The sequence below is a fragment of the Lissotriton helveticus genome, chromosome 1_1, assembly GCF_964261635.1.
Source record: "Lissotriton helveticus chromosome 1_1, aLisHel1.1, whole genome shotgun sequence".
Lineage (NCBI taxonomy): Eukaryota > Metazoa > Chordata > Amphibia > Caudata > Salamandridae > Lissotriton > Lissotriton helveticus.
Window position 1 is genome coordinate 224,598,641 of NC_136057.1, and position 25,653 is coordinate 224,624,293.

Below are 25,653 nucleotides of genomic sequence, written 5' to 3' on the forward strand. Positions count from 1 at the left end.
TTATCCATTCAATGACAGGCATCTCAGAAACTGTCAATGGTAATCTTTCCAGTTTTTCAATTCCCAGCACCGTTTAGCCTGCTCCTTTTTGTGCCAAAGAGATTTGTTTATCTGTAAGATTAAATACAGAAAACAATGACGTGGTGTTGATTAGACGCCATGGCACGTAGCCTGAACGGTAATTTTGCAACCACCAGCCTAGCTGCATTATAGAGCGTAATTGAGAATGGCCATGTTGCAACATTAGCAGGTCTTGCTTTATTATGTCAATTGCAGAGGATACAATGCTGTCCAAAGAATATATTCTGGAGGACAGAGTCGTTAACCTATTGTCCACTAGAAGTCCTCGGAGAAGCGTGGCTCAGTGGTTAGAGGCGGCAAACCCGGAAGCTGAGATCGACTGTGGACCAGGGTTCAATCCCCCGCCTCGGCGGGTCTCGGGCTCAAAATTCCACGGACTCGACAATTCTCGTTCTGGTGCCTACTCAACTCACGGGGTCTCACTCTGCGACTCTGGGCAATAGCTTGCTTAATCTCCACTACAGCCCCTCGCGGCGGGATGCCTGGCTTTCACCTTGTGGACACCCTGCCAGGGTTTCTCACAGGGGAATACCAGGACGGGTTCCCTGAGCAAGTGCCGGGACTCTTACGGGCAGCTGTGCACTTTACAAGTCCAGCACATTTACATTTACTACAGAGAGAGCTGTCTATAAATGAATACGATCAATTTCTCGTATTCTTTCAGCAGTTTCTATTTGCGTTATTTTCCAAGCTTCGTTGTACGCAGCGTATATACCGGCGTATATGAAACGTTTTTGACGTTGTTTGCGAGGCCCCATTAAGAAATCTCGCAAATCATTGCCTACTTTAAGTAAAGATAAGTGTTGTTTGATTTCTGGAAGTGTAGATTTCTGTAGCCACTCGAGGCATAGTTTTCCTACACTGTAAGTAGTTACTATCCTTGGATATTGTCTTTGGGAATATCTTGGGTCTGGCCTATTCACTGTGAACCCTTCTGTTTTGGTCAGGAATCTATCTTGACAGTTATTCGTGTCTGTTGGCCAGATTAACCATTTCTTCCAATCAGGAAAAGTTCTGTTTTGTTTAAACATATAGGGTACGTCTACCTCCTCTTCTTCAGTTTCATCACTGTCAGATGTGGGCTTAGGTATAGACGGTTTGTTTAAATCTTTTATCTTAGCCAGGCCAAGACAAGAAGTTTGTTGAACAGTGTCATTTAAAAACATATTTTGTTCTGGTATAATGCAGGCTCTGAACAGGGCTTCTAAACCTTGTACCTGCCAGTCTTTCCATGCCCCAGACAGTTTTTGTCTCAATGTTGTCTTTCCAAAAGTCAAAACATAATGTAGGCAGCTGAGCGTAAAAGTTTGCAGAATAAATTTGTTTAGTATTGGTCAACATTGTTTTCATTCCTGTCTTATTTATATTTTGAAATAAAACGTTTCTGGATATGTAACATTAAACCCTGTGAAGTACCGAAACTTTTCATAAAATGTTTTTGAGCTGCCCTTTGGCAGCATTGGACAGTGTTCCCATTGATTGTAAGTAAAAACATTCCTAGGGTTAGAAGATTTAGGCAAATAATGGTGACAATAATGAGTAAAACAATACATTTGTTCATAATCTGATGAACCTTCTAGGTATTCATGTTCTGTAAATTTAGCTGACATTTCTAAATCTGTCATCATGTTATTAATAGTTTAAAAATCCCAATCATCATAAAATGTGCTGGGTGAGACAAAGTCACTCAAAGAAACCTTGAACTCGTGTGGAATATTCAGCAGCTCCACTGGGCCATACATGCCGTAATCAGTTCTGTCCAATGATATAGGAACGGCTGTGATGTTCACTGATGACAGGTCTCTTTTTTCAGGATGAGATGATTTGTGAGGCTTTAGGACCAAGTTTATTTTCTTACTGGCTGTGTCCATTGTACTGTATTTTCCATCCATAATTCTTCCCAAACTCAACACTAGTATTAGCTAGAGCAGGAGGAATAGTACACCTAGCACAATCCAAAATTCAATCCATGGTGAAACCAGATAGGTTTTTTCAAGTTGATGAAAGAGTTCTGTTATCTTTTATTTGCTGGCGTTTCTTCATGTTCACTGGGATCCTCAGAGAATGTATCAAAGTTGATAAAATAGCCAGAGGCAGTTCTGTCAATTGTTGTAATTGCATCAGGATTGTTATTAATCTTTGGAGCTGCTTCTTCCTTTCTCATATTGGTATAGTCAGAGGCTACATCATTGTAGACAGAACTTTCTTGATGAACTGTTATTTGGGTCTCAAGAGGCACAAGTTCCATGAACTTGTTGCATAGTCCTTCTTTTCTTACTGTTGGTTTATCAAAGGTGATAAGTCTTTCAGCTTGAACCTCTTGGATTGTAGCAAGATTGGATCTTCTGCTACTTCTCGGGAGTCTACTGGGCCTACTGTCGTGCAGGCCTCAGCCCGACCCGCTAGTGCAAGGGGTTCGCCCTTCTGCGCACGAAGTCCTCAGACCCAAAGGAAAAAGTTGGCACGGAAACTGGAATTGCAAAACATAGAATTTATTACACCTCATGAGGTGGTGCTAAAGTTCAGACAGTACCCTTCGGCACTATGAGAAGTAGCACAAAGGGCTAAGGGACACATGGTTTATTTATACCCACACAGGGGCTCAAGAGAAGGCGGTACAAAGCAAAAGAGCACTCTAACCTAGGGCTAACCATTAGCAGATGCAGACCTTAACGGTCAGCGGCAAAACACAGAGATGCTATTATTAGCCTGTTGTCGGGCAGATTCAAAGGCGATGAGCAGAAAGGTAGGACAATGCACATGGTCGACACGAGGCAGCGTGTGGCAGACAAAATGGCTGCCGTGAATTCAAAATGGATGCCGCTAAACGTCAAGATAATGGCTAAAACTCAGATGTCTTTTGCTAACGCTCGACTCAATCGCCGTCATAATACAACACTACTATTTATTATCGACCACATGATGTGGTTTGACCAGGTCGATGGACACAACTCTGTTCTCCCTTTACCAGCAAGGGGCGGTAGTACTACTGATCTTGTTCCTTGGATTGCCAAGACAGGTACTGCTTTTCTGTAAGAAGGCCCAAATTCCTTCTTTACGATCTTTTGCCTGACTAGATCCCTAATTTTTGGAATCCAGACAGGTCTTGCTGGGACAGGTGTTTTTTCTTCAGTGGTCGTTGGCTTCTGTATGGTGTTACTCAGACTTCTTCTTGTTTCATTTAAGTCCTGTAAAACAGCCAAACGATCTTTGACATCAAAGGGTTTTTGTTCCACCACTGAAGTTTGACAATCGAGGTCTTCGATTGTCATTCTAGTACCAAATAGTAGTTCATATGGAGTGATTCCTCCCAGAGAATTTCTCTGCAGATTGTTAAGACTACGTTGGACACTTATTAGTTGTTTGACCCACCCATCACCCGAACCTAATACCTTCACTGTTATGAATTGCTTTATGTCACGTTTTTTTCTTTCCACTACCGCATTACCCTCAGGATGGAAAGTACCGCAATACAACGTCCAAGCTAGCCATGGCCTCTTTGTATACTCGAGAGCTTAACGCAGGACCCTGGTCAGAATGTAGCGTGCCGATTGCGTATGTGCCGATAAAGACTCGCAAATCCTTTATAACAGTTCTGGCGTCAGCCGAGCGCTGGGGGCCACGTCCAAATAAATCTTGTCCTAGTAGTTGTGGGACCGCATCCGTCCATTATGACAGTTGCATGTAGATAGTCTAATGCTGTCTAGCAATGGTATCTGAACTGGGCTGGCTACACTGTAGTCAGGTTCCTGGTGGCTTTCGCTGTTGCGATCTCTGTTGCAGTTAGGGCAATGCATTGCGAAATTGTAGACATCAACTTTCATTCCCGGCCACCAGTACATCCTTTCTAATTCTATTAAAGATTTTAAGATCCCTTGATGTCTTAGACCCTCTCCCATATGTGCTTCGTGAACCAAAGCACCTCTCTCCCTCCTGTTTGGAATTACTCTGTCCCCCACTCCAGAGATTTGAGCAAAAGGAACGGAGTTTGCATCAATTATGTATGTATTACCGAGTGGATAGTTTAGAGGTAACGCTGCAAAGCTGCCTTTCATTGAGTTTTTTACTGCTAGTAACCTTTCACCGTCTATTACTCTTGTGATTGTAGCTACGGAAACCGTTTGCACAGCTGCCTTCGCGGCTTCATCAGCCAATGAATTCCATGCAATGTGATCGCCATCACGCTGATGACTCAGTGTATGAATCACATGAGTCTTTTGTAGTTCTTTCTGTAAAAGAACTATTTGTTACCAATGCATTTTATGGTTAATTGTGCCACCTTTTGAGTTTTTGAACCCGTTTTTAACCCAGCTCTGCAAGTGTTCATTGTAAGATTCAACGCAGAAATACGAATCGCACACTATTAGTGTGGGGAATTCGCGATCGGTATTTTCAAGCACCATCTTGAAAGCCTGTAGTTCAGCTCGCTGAGCTGTACAGTCTCCGAGTGATTGAGTTTTAGTGACCATAGGTCTAAATTTATCTTCGTGCCAGCTACCTTTAACAATCGCGCACGCAGCACTATAGGCTTGTTTACCCCCAATTGCGGGCTGCGCTGATCGGTCTGTATAGATTATACATCCGTAATGTTCTAGAGGCAGAATCTCGGTCGGCAGAAGACATTCGTATTTGTATTGTAGGAATTCTTGTGTCTTCAAGCAGGGGTCAAAGATGTATTTAACGTCTGCTGCAGCAAGAGAATTAACCCATTGTATCCATCTCAGATGTAAAGCCTTAGCATTGGGAATGCTTGCTTTTGTCACTGCCTCTAAGGCAGGTACAGGTGTAACGATTATTATGCGTTTACCCTGTGCAAGGGCTCTCTCTTTTGCTACTGCAGTTTGAGCCGCTATCAGAATTTTTTCTGTAGAAGTAAATTTTATTTCCGCTTGTGTGTACAAGTGTGATTTGTATGCTATTGGTACCTTTTCACCTCCATTAAAGGTCGGGTATGTGAATCCGCATCTCCCTGCGATGATTCGGATCACTAGATTGCGCGTATTATCGCGTGTTTCTAATTGTGTTTTTGCTAACATGTCTGTTTGTACTGAACACAAACTTTTTGTGTGTGTTTTAGTCCAATTTGTTGGTTTGAAATCAGGTTTGATTAGTTCGTAGAGAGGTTTAACCGTTACTGCATAGTTTAGAACATAAGATCTTACAAAATTCAGGAAACCTAGAATTGACTGTACGTTTTTCAGTGTCTTTGGAGTTTGGAGCAGCGCACATTTCTCCAGGAAGTTGGCGGCCAGGCTTTTGCCTTCACTTGATAACTTGTATCCTAAGAATAGGACGTTGAGGTGGGCAATTCGTGATTTCTTGAAATTGAATTTATACTCTTCAGGAGCAAATCCAAGTATTATGGTATTCACTCTTTTCAAGTGTAATGTGTGTGAAACCTATGTGTTTTTCACTGAATTTCAACGGTTTTTTAAATGCTAATTCCTAATTATAACGTGTGTGAAACCTATAGTTTTTTCAGTGAATATATATAAATACACATAATGTTAATGCTTAGCAGTAAAACCTTTAAATTAATTTTTTTACCATCCATTTTACAATGAAATACATTGTAACGGCAAGCGTGGAAAAAGGCATAATCACTGTAAGAACATGCCTGGTAACAGTTACTGCTCATAGCATAATCATATCTTTTGCGGCCACCACTGCATGATTGCAATATTCCACAGGTTAAAACTGCCGACATTTGGTGGCGCAAGGTGTATGGTAAATACTGGAATATGTGGATTTTGATGCTATATGCACCAAAATCTGTATGTTATTTCCCCAAAACCTTGTACTAGGTGTTATGTGACACACCTGCTTAAATTCCGACACTGACGAAGTCAGATTTTATCGGGTGTGATAATATATCACACCAAACAAAAGCTCACTCATAATGAGAGCATAGGTTTTTAATTTCATCTATCACTATTAAATATTTCCTTTGACAAGAGCTTCTGCTACCTATTCAACAAACTGCTTTCTAGAATAAAAAAGAATGTCATACATCTCCCTTCTTGCTATGTTGAGACTTGACTTACTTATAATTGGTGTATGCCGTCTTCCACATTCCATGACTGAAATGTCACTTAGGGTTCAGGTGGCTAGTTCACCAGTTCACCAAGTAGGATGGGGTCATGGCCTCCTTCACCCTGGGGGAGATCTATTTGCCCTATTTAGAGATGCCTGCTTGCCTGTCTCAGATGTTTCTGCTCTTAAGAGTCACAGTTACCATGACGGCTCCCCATTTACAGCACTGAAGATTACGTTTAATTTCTCTGAACAAAAACAAAATGGCACAGTGCTCTGAAAGCATCCCTCTGTGTGTGGGGTTCAATATGCATTGTCCCTGCCCATGTCCACTAGTCCTCTCATTGTGGACAATTTACTATGATGCTCCCTCTCTGCCAAATTCTAAATGAGGCACTATGACCCCAGAAATATAAATATGCATGTGTTTACTTTCTGTAAAGTAACAGCAATGCATAATAAAGAGTTCAAACAATACACCACATCTCAAAGATGAACAACCACCTTCATCTGCCAGGGCTTAATCAGAGACCCAAAAAACATATCCCCCATTCACACAAAAATAATAATACAATTGAGTGCCTGAGTATACTTTTCCTTTCCTTTGGTAAAATTTCATACAATGCTAGAAGAATGCCTAGAAAGGTGCTTGAGGCACACGTTCCCCGGCATACTTCCGCTGTGTGGATTTCTTAATAGTGGAGAAGTCTGCACAATATTTAAACAGTCCTCTGTCAAAATGCACCTTTTACTCATCTAAAGAAAACGTTTTCCCCTTGGAGAAAGCCCTGCCCAAACACTCTCACAGAAAGTGAGTGTCATTCTTTCTTTGTGTGCTGAAGTTAATGTACCATTTCTGGGATTGAATGGTATGGAGAGGAGATTGAGAATACCCTCAAACGAATATGTTTCTGGGTGTTTCAAACTTACAAGGCAACCCATGCCCTTGCATGTCTTCTTCCTATCCCTTAAGTGGGACTCATAGTAGAGGAATGTCATAGAAGCATTTAAGCCAGCAGTAATCTCTTCATGAATGCTTGTTAGGCACAAAGGTAAAATTGTTCAAAAGCTTACATGTACAACAAAATATACCTTTGTGAACGGTGACCCCATATGTTTATGATGCATTTGTGTGCTCATGTAGGTGTTGTTTAATGAAATGCCATTAAGCTAACTCTGAATTGAATTAAGTACACCCACTCATTTCATTGATACCCTTCAAGACTCAAGGAAAGTTAAAAATGAATGCCTTATGTCTGTTCTGAGTAAATATTCATCGTTATGTGGGTTCCCCTAACTATTACAGACACAGTCCTCTGTTCCCCACCTAAAAACATAATTTTGCCAGCGAATTAAACTGATTACAATGAGAACTAACACTTGCAAAAAGCTTTTGATAAACAATATGTCTGAGAGCTGTTTTTATGTCCTTGTTCCGTAGACTGTAGATAAGAGGATTCAGCATGGGGATCACCATTGTATAAAATACTGTGGCCACACTCTTCTGATCGATGGATGTGCTTGGCCATATGTACACATAGGAAACTGTTGCATAGGCAAGTGTCACAGCTGTGAGATGTGAAGCGCAGGTTGAGAATGCTTTTTTTCGCCCTGAGGTAGAGTTGATCCTCAGAACCGTAGCTATAATGTAGCCATATGAAATGAAAATGACCAGGAGAGAAAACATGAAAATGATTGCACCAAAGATAGAGAGCACCATTGTGTTGAAAGTTGTGTCAGAGCATGAGAGCTCGAGCAGTGGTGGAATGTCGCAGACAAAGTGTTGAATGGTATTGGAGGCACAGAAGGATAGACGGAAGGTGATACAAGTCTCAATGAGTGAGTGTAAGAATCCAGCTGCGTATGCACTAGTTACAAGCAGAACACAAGCACTGTGGTTCATTACTGACAGGTACAACAGTGGGTTGCAGATGGCAACATAGCGGTCAAGGGCCATGACAGCAAAGAGGAAGTTCACAGTGCTGCCAAGTGCACACGAGAAATAGACCTGGAAGGCACAGCCCAAGAAAGAGATGACCTTCCTTTTTGCCAGGAAATCAGCTAGCATCTTAGGGGTGCCTACTGAGGAGTAGCAGATATCCAGGAAGGACAGGGTACTGATAAAGAAGTACATAGGGGTATGAAGGCTGGTGGAGAACCAAATAGTCAGAAAGATCACACTGTTCCAAATTAGTGCCATTGAATAGATGAAAAGGAAAAGGTCAAACAGTAGGATTTGTAAGTGTGACTGACTGCTGATCCCCAAGAATACGAACTCGGAAACACTGGTGTGATTCTTCCACTCCATTTCACTTCATTGACTTTCCTGAAACAGAAAAATATACATTAGAGGATGTTCTGTAGCAAGTTGGAACCTATTTCTTTTAATTACTTGTTTTTTTAATCACACAAAGATCTACTGCTTGACATCATGAGTGGCCTTCTATATAGGAAACAACATTTACAGTTTTTAAGCGAGTCTGCCCTTACTACTTTGTGCCATATTCTGACTGTCATTGTGCACTGAAAAGAAATATTTATTGTATAGATATAATAAAATATCAATTAAAATCTTTAAACAAATTCAACATGAAATCTAAAACCAACTTCAGTACCTAAAACACCTTCAAAATTCCAAACCCACAACTACTATTTCTATCAATAAGCTGATATAAATGCACAGTTAATAAAAAGTGTGATCCTCTAGCCAAGATAGTAATAAACAATGTCCAAAAACGTTATTAGCTTGCCAATAAATTGAATGAATGAAATGCACGTCTACTCCATGGACTGTCCGGGGCTGTTCTTTGCAATACCTTCAAAGAGCAGTGTAGTGAATGATCCACTTTAGTGGTCTGATGATCTGTGATGACCCTCGATCACCACCATTGTGTACTGATTTTAGTGTGCTATGTTACTTTAGCCTTAATGTAGGATGGTCTTGCATTACAATAATCTTGCCAAAGAACAGAATGTATGGGATGTCGAGGTGCAGAGTTGTTGGTGAAGGTGCACACATGTGCTCCATAGTGGATACTGAGGGATTAAGGGCATAGTGTTATTTGAGTTAGGTGAATGATGACTTTAGCCTATTGGCTTGGTCTAATATCATTCTGCTTTCCAAGTAGTAGAGGCCTATGCTTGAGCAACTCCATATTCTAAGTTGCAGCCATCTTCTGAGCCTCTGTAGGTGAGAGGTGATATTTGAGATTACATGTGTTGTTCACCGGCAGTGAACCAGAGCAGACCAGTTCTTATCAGGAGGAATGTGCCTTCCTCGCATTGGCGCCATAACAAAATGCTTGGCCAGCTGCTGTTGGGTGCTTGGTGTGGAAAGGTACATGAATCTTGTGAGAAAGGTAGGTGGGTTCTTCCAGTAGCTTCGATAGAGGATAGAGTTCTATATTAGAGAAAGGGGGTCTGAGAGAGGAGGAGAGTTTTCTGAGAGGCAGAGATATTCAGAGACTCTGAGATGCTGAGAGATGCTGAGATGCTGAGCTGAGATGCTGGTCTGGTGTTTTGGCGGTCTGTTGACACATCACGGTGCAGACGTGCAGACGTGTTTGTGCAACAGAGAGCCCGGAACCAACCAGAGAGAGAGGGAAAGAGAGACGGACCCTTCTTCAGATGCCAAGATGCCTAAGACTATGGTGAGGTGTTCTATGTATATCTAACTTTATCTAACTATGCTTTTATTTTCAGGCTCGATGTATATGTACTGTGATGTTTAGTTATTTCTTTCTTTTGTCATCCTATTATCATGTAATAAAGAAACCCTAGAGCATATCATTTGTTTGTATTCCTTGTGAGGGAAGGTTGGGACCCTTTTTTTACCAAGCACTTACAGAGGGATGGGTGATTCCCCTCTAATGGGTAATTGTTGATACGGAAGGGAAAGTGCCTCCCATCAGGGATGTCTAAATTACATTGCCAGGAGGAGCATGCGTTATTTACCCTCTCGGAAAGGGAGGTGTTGTGACTTGTTATTTGCGAGCTCCTCAGCAATGGTCTTATATGTTGTCAGTGTTTATTCCTTTCTTGGGTAAGTATTGTGAAATGTGGTGTCTTTCTGGAACCTGAGAAAGGATGTGGTAAGTAATGACCTGGTGACTGACAGAAGCACCAAAACATACGGAGAAGTAGGTCATTACAAGCAGTCATATCGCCTATTCTTGTTGGAAAAGTCAGGTCTTCAGCCTTTCCTTGAAAAGTGAGGTAACATTCACTGAGAAACGCTCAAGAGGGAGTTTGTTTTATGCCAGTGGTCCAAGATAGGGGAAGGCCCGTCCACCAGTTCTCGTGCGGTGCATATTGGGATCTGATGTCAGGTTTCTAGAGGGGGCATAAAAACTAATCCTGACCCTAAAATATCCTGCACCGCTATGTTGTACTGCCAGTGGCGTAATGAACCTTGAGGGGGCCCCCCTGCAGAGTACGGGAAGGGGCCCTCTCCGGCCTCAACACAGAGCTCCCCAGCAGAAGTGCGATACTGATGGGGCCCTCTGGAGGGTGAGGTCCCCCCGCACCGTGGGGGCTGCAGGGGCCTGTGTTACGCACCTGTGTAGTGCTTTGTGGACCAAAACTAATGTTTTCAAGAGAACTGCCTTCTTGACCATAAGCCGGTGAAAGGCACACGGTTTTTGGGAACATGTGTTATTGAAGGTAGGTGTTCTAGACCACCTGCATCTTGTTGAGCAGATAGTCTGGGAGTCCCAGATATAGGGCATTTCCGTAATCCAGCCTGGAAGTTATGAGGGCCTAGACGACGCCTTTCTTTTAGAGAAATAAAGGAAATGCAAGAACATCTTTAATATATTGAGAAGACCAAAACATGTGCCAGACACTGACTTGATTTGTTGTTGAAAAGAAAGGGAGTTATCAAATTTAACACCCATGATCTTAACTATTCCCCCAGCTGTAGGTGTTTTTAGGACACAATGTCTGCCATGTATCTGGGGCATTGGAATCAAAGAATTCTATTCCGCCTTGTCTGCTTTTCATTTTAGCTGATAGATAGTCATCCTGGGGGAAAACTGATGAAAGCCAGGTTTTAATGTACTCGCCAGCAATCTTCTCTTCCTTCCCACAGGTGAATAACAGCTGGGTGTCATTGGTTTATGTAATCACCTTTCCCAAAAAAACGCTCTGCCAGCTAGGCTAATAGAGTTATGTACACATTAAATAATTTTAGGCTCAGCAGAGAGCTCTTGAGGAAAAAGGAAGAACCCACACTTCCTGTCTGCTATCCTCTAAAACGGAGGCTAGGTAGTTCAGGGCCAGTCCACCTATGCCAATAGATTGATCACATGGCAGAAGCTTGGAGTGGGGGGCCGTATCGAAGGCCACTGACAGATCTAACAAAATCACAACAGTCTTCCCCCAGCATCCAAGGTGCCTCTGATATGTTCGATGACTTTCATCAGGATGCCTCTGTATTGAAGTTTGGTCGCAAGCCGCACTGGCTAGGATGAAGCAGGTCATTAATTTCAAGATATGGAGAGAGCTGCTGATTTACGGATTTTTCCAGTACCTCAGACAGGGCAGGTAATGGGAATATTGCCTATATTTTGATAGCTCACTAGGGACCACAGATGGTTGATTTGATAGTCTTTCATCTTGAAGCAGGATTTATTGCTTATTTCATGCTTCTGCAGGTTGCTTTAATGAAGTCAAATCAAAGATATTTTTCCTAGGGCACATAAACACTGGACTAGGCATATTTATGTGCCAAGGACTCACCTTTATAGCCACAAAGGCAGCACAGAGTTAGTGAATTACACATCTTATTCCAACAACCTTCAAATTAAGATATTGGTATACAAAAAAGTTAGAATCTCAAGTACTTAAGTTTGCACTCTGGATTTAGAGTTGCAATAGATAACTATGAGATAAATCTGGATAAGTATCCAAGGTGAGAATGGAAAACGTATGTGACTGTAGCCAGGTCAATCAGTCTGCTATGAGTTAGTCTTCAAACTTTTCCATATGAGGTCTTTCCAAGCAAACCGTGGCATTCTTTAAAGCTCCAGAAGAAACAGTAGATTGTTCTGATTTATAACCTTGGTGATCGCTACAGTGTCAAGGCTTGAAGCAAAGTTGCCTGATAACTGTAGCTCATTGTATATGAAGTATCTCAATGAATCTTCACTGGCTTTTATACAATGGCACACATCATTTAAAACCAGTTCTGCATATCTAAACAGTAATGTGTCGGATAGCTTCAAGCAAATTTTACGGTGAAGAGTTGAAAAACAAAGACCACGTAATACCTTAACATTATTAATATAAAGTTTACCCAGCACTGCAACAAACGTGTCATGAAAGATAACAGAGGTGTGCAGCAGAGTTGGAGTTCACTTACTGTTGAGCAGTAACAGATGGAAAAATGGTCTGGGCACCTAATGTTGGAAAGTTTTTTTCCAGTAATAAAGTTGCTTTAACCCACTTATTGATTAGGTGATCTCTCCAGGTAAAGTTTTTGTCTGTAATCACACCCACATAGTTATAGAAGGATACTTCTTCTAGGAGTTTATTATCAAGTGTCAGTCTTAGAGAAATTCTATTTTTTGCAAAACAAAACACCTTGTCGTACCACAATTGACCTGTAAATCGTTCAATTTATTTAACTCTCAAAGCCTTGTCAGCCTTGCTTTAAGAATAAATGAAAAAAGGACAATGTCATCAGCATAAACAAGTTAGCTGATAGGCTTATTGTCTAATTTGGGTGCGAGGCCATTTGGGTCATCCTGAAACAGGGATAGATCAGAAATATATATTGTTAATAACTGGAGTGCCAGAACGCACCCCCGCTTCAATGCATTGACAGTCCTCAATATAGGTAATAAAACTCCCGCAACAAGCTTCACTTGCAGACATGTGTTGTCATGTTGATCCATCAAGAAATGCAGTAGCGTTTCATTGATAACCCAGTACGTTAATTTGCCCCATTATTTGTTCTGATTCACCTTATAAAAGTTCTATAACATACAGTTATAAATCTCTTTTTTTTAATTTCAAAGATGTTTTTTATTGTTTTTTGAAACATATGACATACAATATATAAACATCAGCGCATAGTAGTTACAAGGTTGCAGCCCGCAATGGCTATGTTAATGGTGGTACAGTTACACAATATATAAGCTTGGCTGCCCCCCTATCAACTGTCATTGTAAGAGGAGAGTAGTGTGAGAAAAGGGTAAAGGATAGGAATTAAGGTAGGGAGAAAAGGAGAAAGCATACAGAAATGTACTTTCTTCACGTCAGAATCTTGAAACCTGTTCGGATGTGATGTAGAGCCACTTGTTAGATCTGTTAGTATTTATTCATGGCGGGCTATATGGATTTAAAAGCATGTCCAAAGTCCAATTGGTGAGTACTATTTTGACTGCCGCTGTAAGTAGGAGATCCAGCTGATCTATTTCTTGCTTTGAGTCTAGCTCGGTTGTCATGAATGCAATGGTGAGAGTAGGAAAGTCTGCTTTTAGTGTGCATCCTAATGTTTTATTTATGAAGGTGAACATTTTTTCCCAAAATGTTTTAACTCTGGGGCAGTGGTAGATAAGGTATGCCAGGTCCCCCTCATCCATTCGCAATTCCAGCACTGGTCATTTTCCCTCAGGCCCAGTGTTGCTAGGCGTGCTGGAGTCCAGTATGTTTTGTGTAGGAGCCAGAATTTAGTCTGCGCTAAAGCCGGGGAGATTTTGTTTTGCATGAGAGAGGCCCAGAGGAGGTGGCGTTCCTTCTCGCTGAGTGTGGTGCCGAGTTCTTCCTCCCAGTATGTTATTGTTTTGTCATTAACTTTGGAGCAGCTGGGTCATGGTAATTTGTATAGGTGTGATACCTGGTGTCCTGTTCTCTTGACGTTCGTCATGTATTGGATGATTGAGAGCTTGTGCTTTGATAGTTTCACTTTGGACAGGGCTGTTTTGATTTTAAGGAAGTTGTACAGTTCTGAGTCTGGTATTATTGGCTTCAGCCATGTCTATGGCCCCCATTACCTGGATGGTTAGCTCATTTAACTGCCTCCCAGGTATAAAAACCCCTCTGCCCTAAGTGGACTACCGCCTTTATAATCTTTGCCACTCTTGCCGCCAGTATGCCTGTAAAAAGCTTATAATCCAAATTTAATAAAGGTATAAGTCTATAGGACTCTATCAACTGTGGGTCCTTATTTGGTTTTGGTATTAGGGTAACTGTAGCTTCTGCCCATGAGCCCGGGGTGTCTTCTCCCTCTATATAGATTTTGTTAAACATGTTTTTTAAAGTTGGTATTAAACTATCTAAAACCCCTGCATAAAACTCACTAGGAAGCCCATCTGGACCCGCAGCCTTTCCCCTAGTCACTTTTCTACATTGTACTCTAATTTCTTCTTTCGTAATACAAGTTTGTAAAAGTGCCCTATATTCTTCAGGTAACTGGGGAAAGGTGATTGATTTTAACCATCTCTCAACTTCCTCCTGTCCTGATCAATATCCTCTTTATATAAATCATTCATAAAGCTTCTAGCTTCCTCAAGGATCTCGTTCTCCTCACATATTGTCTTGCCTGAGCTTCTCAAAGACAAACTCTTTATCAGATTCATTACCCTATCCATTCTCGCCTTCCAAGCTAACAGAGGACCACACTTTTCTCCATAGGCGAAATGCTGAAGCTTACTAGCTTTCCACCTATCTAAAAGCCTCTTATCGATCTTGGGTTGAAACTCTGCCCGCAATTTATCTTTTTTTTTTCCTAAAGATAGAACCATTTCCGGAGTCCCCATAATTTCCATAGATGCTTTCTGTAATTCTATTTCTTTATCCTTAATCTTATTTATCTTATCTAATTCTTCATTTCTCAATGCTCTCATTCTTCTCACCGATATGGAGCTAAGTGTCCCTCTTATATAGGCTTTATAAGCCTCCCACACTGTCTGAACCTTTGCTGTGCCGGTTTTAAACTTAAAATACTCATCTGTTTTATCAATAATCTCCATAATCACTCCATCATCTAATAACATAGTTCTGTCTAAGGTCCACCTTTTTGTAACTCTCTTTGATTAAGCCCCAGAGTCATCCCAACTGCGGAGTAGTCTGACAATATAGCTGGAATATGTTTTATATCTTCAACCTCTGAGAATAACGCTTGATCTACTGAAAAATAATCGATTCTTGAATGGTGCTTATACTTTTTACTAAAGAAGGTGAAATCACTAATTTCCCCCTTCTTCCTTCTCCATGTGTCAAGTAGATTAAAATCTTTAATTATATTTTTTAATGCTGCAAACATTTTTGGTGGACTATTATATTTTACTCTAGAGGTACGATCCATCTTTTTATTTTAAACCAAGTCGAAATCCCCCCTATTATTATTGGTCCTGTGGTATTCATCAAGCTAGCCTCTAATCTCAGGAGTGCTCCTGGATTATCCTCATTTGGACCATAATATACTGCAAATATTAGCTATAAATTACCAACTGTCAAAGTAATCACTAACCACCTTCATGACTGATCTGATTTTTGTTTTATGACCCTAATGCCTGCATTACTTCTTATTATCAGTGCCACTCCCCTAGTGCTTCCTCTTTGATCAGAACAAAGAACTTCCTGGACCTTACCCTCCTTACTAAACACTTGTTTACACTCCTGGGACACTAGGTGAGTCTCTTCTAAAAAACCCTGGACAACTTTTACATGGCTTTTCAATCCATTCGCATTCCATGCTACTAGCATGATTTTATGTTGCGTATTCATCTACCCCATATCCTACACTCTTCCTACTTACATTCAAGTATCTTGGACTAGTATGAGAACACATTTTTTTTGCTTTTTTCCCCCTTGCACCCACCATCCTGTGCGCCCCCATCCACCCCACACGTGAGCAACCCTCCTGCTATTCCCTTTCCCCGATTAATAAACACCTTTGGGACCCTCTGTAGCAGAGATGTCTTCTCCAAGAACAACACAAAAATTTAAGGAAAAGAGAAGCCCACCCAATAGTTTGATATTCCTCTATATGTATATATATATTTTTTTGTTTCTTTAGGTGTTTTTTAACCTTTCCATTTCTTTCCCTTTTTTTCCCCCTCTTTATATTTCTACTGTATCAGCTGTTATACTACTCTTATCGTACAGTCCAAAGCTTCCTGCCATGATGACAACGTTTTGTTAGGCAGTATGATATCAAAGGCTCTTGTTGGTGCCTATGAAGTTTTCTCCCACAGTCCAAAGCTTCCTGCCATGATGACAACGTTTTGTTAGGCAGTATGATATCAAAGGCTCTTGTTGGTGCCGGTAGTTCCGGGTGATGACAGGCAGAGTCAGCACATGCTGCCAGGACCGAGTAAGAAGGCACTAAGTAAGGCCTCTATCGACCAGCCTAAATCCCCGAGGAAGCAATTTTCCGAAACAATAAGGTACAATGAAACCTTAACTCACGAAGAATCAGGTCAATAACCCTTTATTCTTCTCACAATTTTTTCACTATTTATTCACCCCCATTGGTCCTGACGAAAGCCTATAGATCCTCTGACTACCAAAGGCTGAAATATGTTGACCTCTTTTTAAACCTTATATATATAGTGCACTTGAATCCCTTACCAATTCGAAGAGTGCACCAAGAATTTTATTCATAGTCCGAATCCAGACTTATTAAATTGCCTTTGTCTGGCTGTCCGGACTTTTAATAACGACACCACCACTAGACCCCCCCACTTTCCACGATCACTACTGCCTTAAACCTAAGGCAAAACCTCCTGGTGGAGGGTGCACAATACAAAAAATGACTCGATGATTACGCACGCACGTGTATAAAAGCGGGGACACAGTATATACCGCTGAAGAGAAGTTACCAACATACACGTGTATGAGGGTCATATTTGTTGGGAGATACCAGTTCCTCGACTTGTGAACCCAAGGTTTAAGCAGGACAAGTGATCCTTTCCCCCTTCTGATTAAGAGAATACTACTCTTATCACCAAACACCCCCCCCTGTATCTACCTTAATATACAACTCCATTAGCTTACTGATTCATTTGCACCAAAAAGATGTCTACTTCCTCCGGGGAGCTAAAACATTTTGTTTTTCCACATTATTTTTAACATGGCCGGATTTCTCATAGGGACTTGGGCCCCTCGACTTCTCAGCTCAGGCATTCTTGTTCCAAGGTCCCACTGCCTCTGCGCGGTTCTCTTCCCAAGGTCTGACCTAATTTGATAATTAATCAAACCAAATTGCAAAACAGTTTCTTTTAAAGCTCTCCCCAGTATCAACTCTTTAACTGCATAAGACAGAAAATGTATCAGTATTTTCCTTGGGGCTTTTCTTGCCGGATTCAGTTTAAAAGGGTATCTACGGACTCTCTGGATCTCTTTATCCAAATTAATATCCAATCTGTCCTTTAAGATCCCTTCCCTAAGAATCTGACATATAAAGGCTTTTAAATCTCCTCCTTCAGCCCCCTCCAGAATTTTAAGATTTCCCAAAATATTTTGTATTGCCTACATCTCTAATCTCTCAAGGTCACCCTGTAAAACTTTATTTTGGGTCTTTAAGTTTTTCTAGGTCACTGGTGTTAGCTGATACTGCTTCTGAAAGAGCATTAACTTCAGATTCTAAAACACCTGTTCGCAGGGCTATATCGTCCATTTTACCCTCCAGGACCTCACATTTATCGTGTATCCCTCTCTGATTGGCCTCAGAGATCTCACATTTTGAAAATAGGTCCCTTCTTATACTTAACAGAATAGATTCCAAATCTGGTTTGCCCCCCACAGCCCCCTTGGTGGCATCCATGTCACCTCCATGTAAGGAGCTGCTGTCTTCCTGGGCTAGTGCCGGGGCTAGCAATGTACTGGGAAGAGATCCTATAACAGGACAGGGTTCTCCTTCGTCCAGTGTCCTTTCTACTTCTACCCTACTTACTTCCTTTTCTCCACCACCCACCGCCAGTGGAGTATAGCAGTTTTCTAATAAGAGAGGAGAGGAGACCTGCTGTAGAACTTGCTCCTCCTCCATGGAGGTCGTCACCTGCTCCATTATCTTGAAGTAGGATTTTAAAGAGGGAGTGGTCTTTACTTGTAAGCGAGCAGCCTTAACCTCCCGTCGTTTTCTACACACCCCTGATTTTGTAACTTTCCTCTTGGGGGTGAGTGGTAACCTCCTACAATTTTCCCTTCTACAGCTCCTCTCCCCTTATTCTTCACCTCCAGCTGAGAACCAAGTTGGTATCTATTCCGCAGGGGGTACTCCATTGCTCATTTAGCCGGTAGGGCCCCAATATCTTTACAAAAAATGCCAGAGACCACTAATTCCAGCTGCTCCTCTGTTTGCACCCCATCAATAGCAATGTCTTTCTGTCTCTGTACCTTTTCTTCTGGTCCTTCCGTCCCTTTACCTTATCGCCCAAAACGCCAGCGCCAAACACCCCCTCAGTATAGCTACTGTGTAACACAAGGCAGGGAGAGAGCGACAGTTTTTCCATCTGCCGAATCTCTCCTCCGCCAAAAGCACAGCTTACCCTGTTCTCGTAGCCACCTGGGAGAGCGTCCCAAAATTTCTTTGTGCGTTTTTGCTGCCTCCCAATGTACTGCACTGGCTCTGCCTCCGTTGGCCCGGAAGCTAATCCTCGAAACAACCACCCGTTCACTTCGCCACAGCTGTGCTTGGCGTCCGGGGAATCCAATACTCTCTACCGCTTCCAGCCCCATGGGGTGATAAAATAGATAAAGCCATACAGCATATGAGTAAACAACGGTGATATGCAAAAAGGTAAAAGAATATGGGTATTAATATAAATTCGTCTAAATCAGTGTCCGCAACATCTTATGTACCTGATAATCCTTTTTTGTGGGTTCTGTATGGGCTACTTCCATTCCAATGCCAGTTTATCGTCTCGCTATCTCGGGAGCTCCTGCGACCGGCGTCAGCCCGCACCATGTTCCTCCTCCACAGAGCTGCCATGAAGTCACAAGGCTTTTTTTCTTTCTGGACAATAGTAACAATAGACGCTGCTAAAGCGTTCGATCAAGTTAATTGGACATATCTTTGGGAAACTTTAAAAACCTTCAGTTTCCCCGATAACCTTGTTCTAGCGATGAGGAGATTGTACTCTTGTCCTAAAGCCAAGGTCTTTGTTAATGGAGTGCTGACAGACTGGTTTAACATCTCGAGGGGCACAAGGCAGGGGTGCCCCCTGTCACCGCTTTTATTCAATCTTTACATTGAGCCTTTTATCAGTTGGCTTAGTATGGATTCTGTTATTCAGCCCTATAAGATGGGAGATTTAGAACTTAAAACTGCTCTCTATGCAGATGATCTGCTCCTTTATACAATAAATCCAATAGAGACCATTACTCGGTTATTTGAGATGGCAGAAAAATTTGGCGAGGTCTCAGGATATAAAATTAATAAAGAAAAAACTGAAATAATGGAGTGGAATCAAGTCAACAGATATCAGGGGGTAAAGAGACAAATGAGGTATTTAGGGGTCCAGTTAGCAGAACCTGGAGGATATCCCGAAAGTGAATTGGAGGAGGATCTTTAAAGAGGTTGCCAGTTTACTTACCCGATGGGCCAACCTTCCTTTAAATATCTATGGGACGGTCAACCTTGTGAAAATGATAACTTTACCGAAAATCACTTTCTTATATAATTCAATCCCATTACTATTTAAGACAGAAGATATAGCCAAGCTACAAGGCAAAATATGTACCTTTATATGGGCAACAAAGAGTCCCATGATAGCCTGGAAAAAATTAAGAAGAGGTCTTAAGGTGGGGGGGTTAGCCTTACCAGACTTCTTATCTTATTGTTATGCTTTCCATTTTGAAAATTTTAGGATGTTGGCGAATAAAACCGATTCCTCATCGTTAGGTCTTTTGTTTGTGGCCATGTTAAAGGATGTGCACAAGGGCAGCTTTTTTTTCTGTGTAAGTATGGAGATCTGAAATTTTACAAAAATGTTAGGCTAAAGATCTTGAGAGATTTTGAGGGAAGCTTTAAAAACATAGATGTTTATAAGAAGGAAAATGAATATCCCCTATTATGCAGCACAGGCTCCAGTCTGGGATATCCCCGGCACTCCAGAATGCTTTCAAGATCGATTGAGTCAGCCACTTAAAACAGGGGGTATAAAATGTTGGGGCGACCTACAATAAGGCTGCAATCTTATGATCTGGGATGCTCCTAGTGGATTAACCCAAAGATCTCTAACAAGGTTTAAGTATTACCAGATTTCATCCCGGTGGGCGACGCGGAGTTGACAGGAGGTGGAGGTAAACTCCAAAGTAGATCAAGTCACTAGAACAAGTTTGTGGAAAAAGGAAGTCTCGTACTGGTTTTGGGCATCACTGAATGCGGAGGATGAGGGAGAGTCCAAAATGTGGAGATTTTGGGGGGAAGAATACCAAGAGAACAAAATAGATGTCTATAAGGTATGGTCTGACTCCTTTGTTATGTTACAGGCTATAGTTAAACCAGCGGCATTGAGAAGGAATCATCTGTATACTGCTTATTTAGTATGAGCGAAATCTGCGAATTCGCGGTCTGCAAAATCGTGCGAAAGCGAATTCGCGATCCGCATAATTCCCGAATTAGTGTAAAATTGTGCATTTTAGTTTTTTTGCGTGTTTGCGGGGCTTTTCGCATGTTCGCGGGGCTTTTTGCGCGTTCGCGAGCTGCTTGCATGGCGAAGTTACCCATGCGGTCGTGTATGGGCACAGCACCCTCTGGTTCACCACTGCCACCCTCTGGTTCATCACTGCCACCCTCTGGTTCATTACTGCCACCCTCTAGTTCGCCACTGCCACCCTCAGGATCATCACTGCCACCCTCTGGTTCATTACTGCCACCCTCTGGTTCATCACAGCACCATCTGGTTCACCAGTGCCACCCTCTGGTTCATCACTGCCACCCTCTGGTTCACCACTACCACCCTCTGGTTCATCACTGCCACCCTCCGTTTCACCACTGACACCCTCTGGTTCACCACTGACACCCTCTGGTTCACCCCTGCCACCCTCAGGTTCAGCACTCACCACTGACACCCTCTGGTTCATCACAGCACCCTCTGGTTCACCCCTGCTGCCACCCTCTTATTCAGCACTCACCACTGCCACCCTCTCGTTCATCACAGCACCCTCTGGTTCACCACTGTCACCCTCTGGTTCATCACTGCCACCCTCTGGTTTGCCACTGCCACCCTTTGGATCATCACTGTCCCCCTCTGGTTCATCACTGCCACCCTCTGGTTCATCAAAGCACCCTCTGGTTCACCAGTGCCACCCTCTGGATCATCACTGTCCCCCTCTGGTTCATCACTGCCACCCTCTGGTTCATCACAGCACCCTCTGGTTCACCAGTGCCACCCTCTGGATCATCACTGTTCTCCTCTGGTTCATCACTGCCACCCTCTGGTTCATCACAGCACCCTCTGGTTCACCAGTACCACCCTCTGGTTCATCACTGCCACCCTCTGGTTCACCACTGCCACCCTCTGGTTCATCACTGCCACCCTCTGGTTTGCCACTGCCACCCTCTGGATCATCACTGTCCCCCTCTGGTTCATCACTGCCACCGTCTGGTTCATCACAGCACCCTCTGGTTCACCAGTGCCACCCTCTGGATCATCACGGTCCCCCTCTGGTTCATCACTGCCACCCTCTGGTTCATCACAGCACCCTCTGGTTCACCAGTGCCACCCTCTGGTTCACCACTGCCACCCTCTGGTTCATCACTGCCACCCTCTGGTTCACCACTGCCACCCTCTGGTTCATCACTGTCACCCTCTGGTTCATCACAGCACCCGCTGGTACACCAGTGCCACCCCACGGATCATCACTGTCCCCCTCTGGTTCATCACTGCCACCCTCTGGTTCATCACTGCCACCCTCTGGTTTATCACAGCACCCTCTGTTTCACCAGTGCCACCCTCTGGTTCATCACTGCCACCCTCTGGTTCACCACTGCCACCCTCTGGTTCATCACTGCCACCCTCTGGTTCATCACTGCACCCTCTGGTTCACCAGTGCCACCCTTTTGGTTCATCACTGCCACCCTCTGGTTCACCACTGCCACCCTCTGGTTCATCACTGCCACCCTCTGGTTCATCACAGCACCCTCTGGTTCACCACTGTCACCCTCTGGTTCACCACTACCACCCTCTTGTTCACCACTGTAGATTATGGGGGGAAAGCACACCTGCCCAGCCTCAACTGAGATGAATTAATTTGGGTTTGGTTATTGTGTCACTAAATTTGTGCTTCAAGTCCGGCACCTGCTTCCTTAGCTGTAAGTGCTTCCTGTTGCAGTAATTTTTTTACAGGAGCCTTGTGCCATACTTTTAACTATTCTCTGACCCTGCTTTGATGGTCAGAGCAGGGTCAGAGAATAGTTGCAAGTAGGCAACTGAACTCTGGAGGGGCCCCTCAGGAAGCACTACAGGGAATGGTTACAAATTAGCTTGAACTTTTGCAACTGCTAAATGCTTTCAGTTTTCCAAAATTCGTTTTTTTGCCATTTCACGAGGTTCGCGGGGCGCGAATTCGTGCAAAATCGAATTTGCAATCTGAAAATTTGTGCGAATTTGTGGATTTCTTTTTTTTGCATCTTTGCGCGGTTCTTTGCTTACTCACGGACCGCTCGCAGCGCACCGACCCCGAGGTTGCCCATGCAGTCGTGTATGGGCGCGGCCATCTTGTTTCCTTGACGTGTTTCCGTTTCCGGGAGCTAGTTGCATGCTCGCGTCGTATGCGGCGCACGATTACGTGTTCGTGGGCGTTTTCACGTGCTCGCGGGGGAAATATCACGCGAACTTACCCACGCGGTCCTCTATGGGCGCGGCCATCTTGTTTCTAATTCAGTGCTATGGTTTTGGGCATGCTACCTTTCTATCCATCTTACATCTTTGTAATCCTATGTTTTTCTGAACTTTTTGTTGCTTTTTTTTGCTTATTATCTCTCTCTTCAATTTCCTTCATCTATATTATGTGTTTTTTAAAAACTTTTTGTTACTTTATTACCTACTTTATTTCTTTCGCTCTCTCTTTTATTTTTTTTCACACCTATTCTTCTTTTCTCCTTCTTGTGCCCAGGAGCATGGCTAAGGGAGGCAACAAGGGCAAGGGGAAGGGCCCAGCACCCCGTACCCGGCTCCCTTGCGGGCGTTTGAGGGGGGAGGAAGTCCAGGCCAGGGAGATCTTCTCTGCGGTGGAGGTGGCCGCCTTGATTGTTTTTGTCCAAGTCCACCTCCCTAAGACCGTGGCAGCAGGTGGGCGGATTGCTTCCGGTTAAGGCCTCCGGGAGTGTCGCCATCTGTTGGAGAACGTGTGCCGGCGCATGTGTAAGGAGTCTGGGTTCCGGCGCACCTACCAGCAAGTGACGCACCGGTGGAGTGACATGGGCAAGATATAAGCGAAGCCAACCCCAGTCTATGTGAGGACTAACATAAGCCATATGAATGAGCTCTTGTACCAAAACCAAAAATTAAGGTTGGTAATCCCAGGGAGAATGATACAGGGGCATATGATATTATGTCCCTAAAGGAGTGAGAGCTGTCCAGAATCATAATGGAAATGAAAAAACACACCTCATGAGGGAATCAGAACTGAAGGTCTACTAGAACTATTACCTGTTTCGGTTGCTAATGTTTTTAGGCCATACAAAAGCCGTCTGTCCAATGGTGTTTTTATTAAATGTTATTTTAGGTTAATGATTATCCATGCTTATTTAAGTAGGTTCTCAGTTGTTAGCCTAAAATTTTTTTTAAATATGTTTGGGTAGTATATTCGTTTTTGACAACTATTTATGTTGTGAATGTCATGTTAATGTCGTGTTAATCACTATGTGTAAATTTCCGTTTTTAATAGATTTTCACTGTAAATATGTTTGTATGTTTGTATTAACAGCCCTGAAGAAGTCCGATAGGGACGAAACGCGTCGGCTGATTGGTGCTTACGTTGGAAAAATAAAGATTGAAAATACAAGAAAGACATCATCTTCGCATGTTTTATTACTAAAAATTGTAATCAGAACAATTCTGTGGTGCACCTTTGCGTATGTTTACTAATGTTTAAATAGCTTCTGTCATTGCAGGTGCTCGCCTGGTTATTGGCGTTGCTACTATGCTTACTTGTTTGCAACTTTTTAGTCATTTGAGAGCATTACTGCGTAATGCTAGAGACAGTAGACTCAAGTCTAGTCCTTCTTTGTACTCCAGCTGCTGCCACATTGAAGAGATAGTGGTGGATTGATACGTTGAGTATATTATTTATTACTTGTTATAGGACATTTGTTAGTGGTCTGCAATCATGATCACGGACTATGTCTGTCACGCGACGATGGCAGTCGTAGTAGATGATGTACTTAGTGAATTATATACCTTTCCTATTAGACGGTCTGCGAATCCTGCAATACTGTACTACTATCCTCCTAGTTGACTAGATCAGATGCAATTGTTGTTAATTTGTTTCCCCGACATAATTTTAGATTGTGTTCAAAGAAATCAAATATTTCCCAAAAAACAATCATTCAAGTTGTGTTTCTTTATTTCATGATCACCAGCAACTCCCAGGGGCAAGGCGCCGGCGGCGACTGAGACTCCGGTGGCAGAAGGCGGACAGGATCAGTCCCTTGCAGGGTCTTCTGCTGGCCCCAGTAAGTTGTTCTATTGTTATATTAATACTTATACTTCCCTAACTTTTACAGCTCCTATTCATTACCAACTGTTTCCTAATAATTCTATGTTTTACAAAATAGTCTTTGATCTTCTTCTAATGTAGACTACTTCGTACATTCTTATCCTGCCTCTACCATCACTCTCTGTGCTTCTACTATTTACGATTATGAGTCGATCTGTGTAGGTAGCTAAGCTTGCCCATTCGGAAAACGGTGTGAAACAAAACTCTGATACAAAACTCTGATACAGTAATAGCTCTAGGCACTGAGTGCAGTCCTCTGGGTTGCCCTTGTTGTCTATTCCAGTCTTCTTAATGTAAGTGCTTTGACAATTTCCAACAACAAAATGTCATTGTTTACACCAAGTAAAAGGTAGCAGTTGCCTTTTTGATTTGAGAGGAGCACATCCCATACTGCTAGTGTTTCAGGGACTATTCTGCACACAAAGAAGTATGGACAAGATAAATAGGACATTGTTGATTAGAGGTGCAGTTTGACTTTCGACTTACCTCAGTCCGAACAGAAGTTGAACCCCCAATCTCCTGACCGACTATCTAGTGTGTCTGACAAATGATTTTACGACCCAGAAGAACAGAAGAAGACTACCGCCGAGTCCCGGCCTATCTGAGTCACTGAAAGAAACATGACTGCCAAGTGCAGTAGTTCAAACCTTTCCGCTCACTCACTTGTGAACAAAAACCACACAGTGTTTGTTGGTTTTAAAGTTTTATTTTCAATTAAGAAATGAAAACGTTATTTCTTTATTTTTAATAGAGTAGTATTCTGAGCGAGCAATGGTGATGGATGAAGATGACGTTAAAGTTCAAACAACATTCCCATGAATGAAATTAGTATGACTCAAACTTAATATTACACATGAAATTATT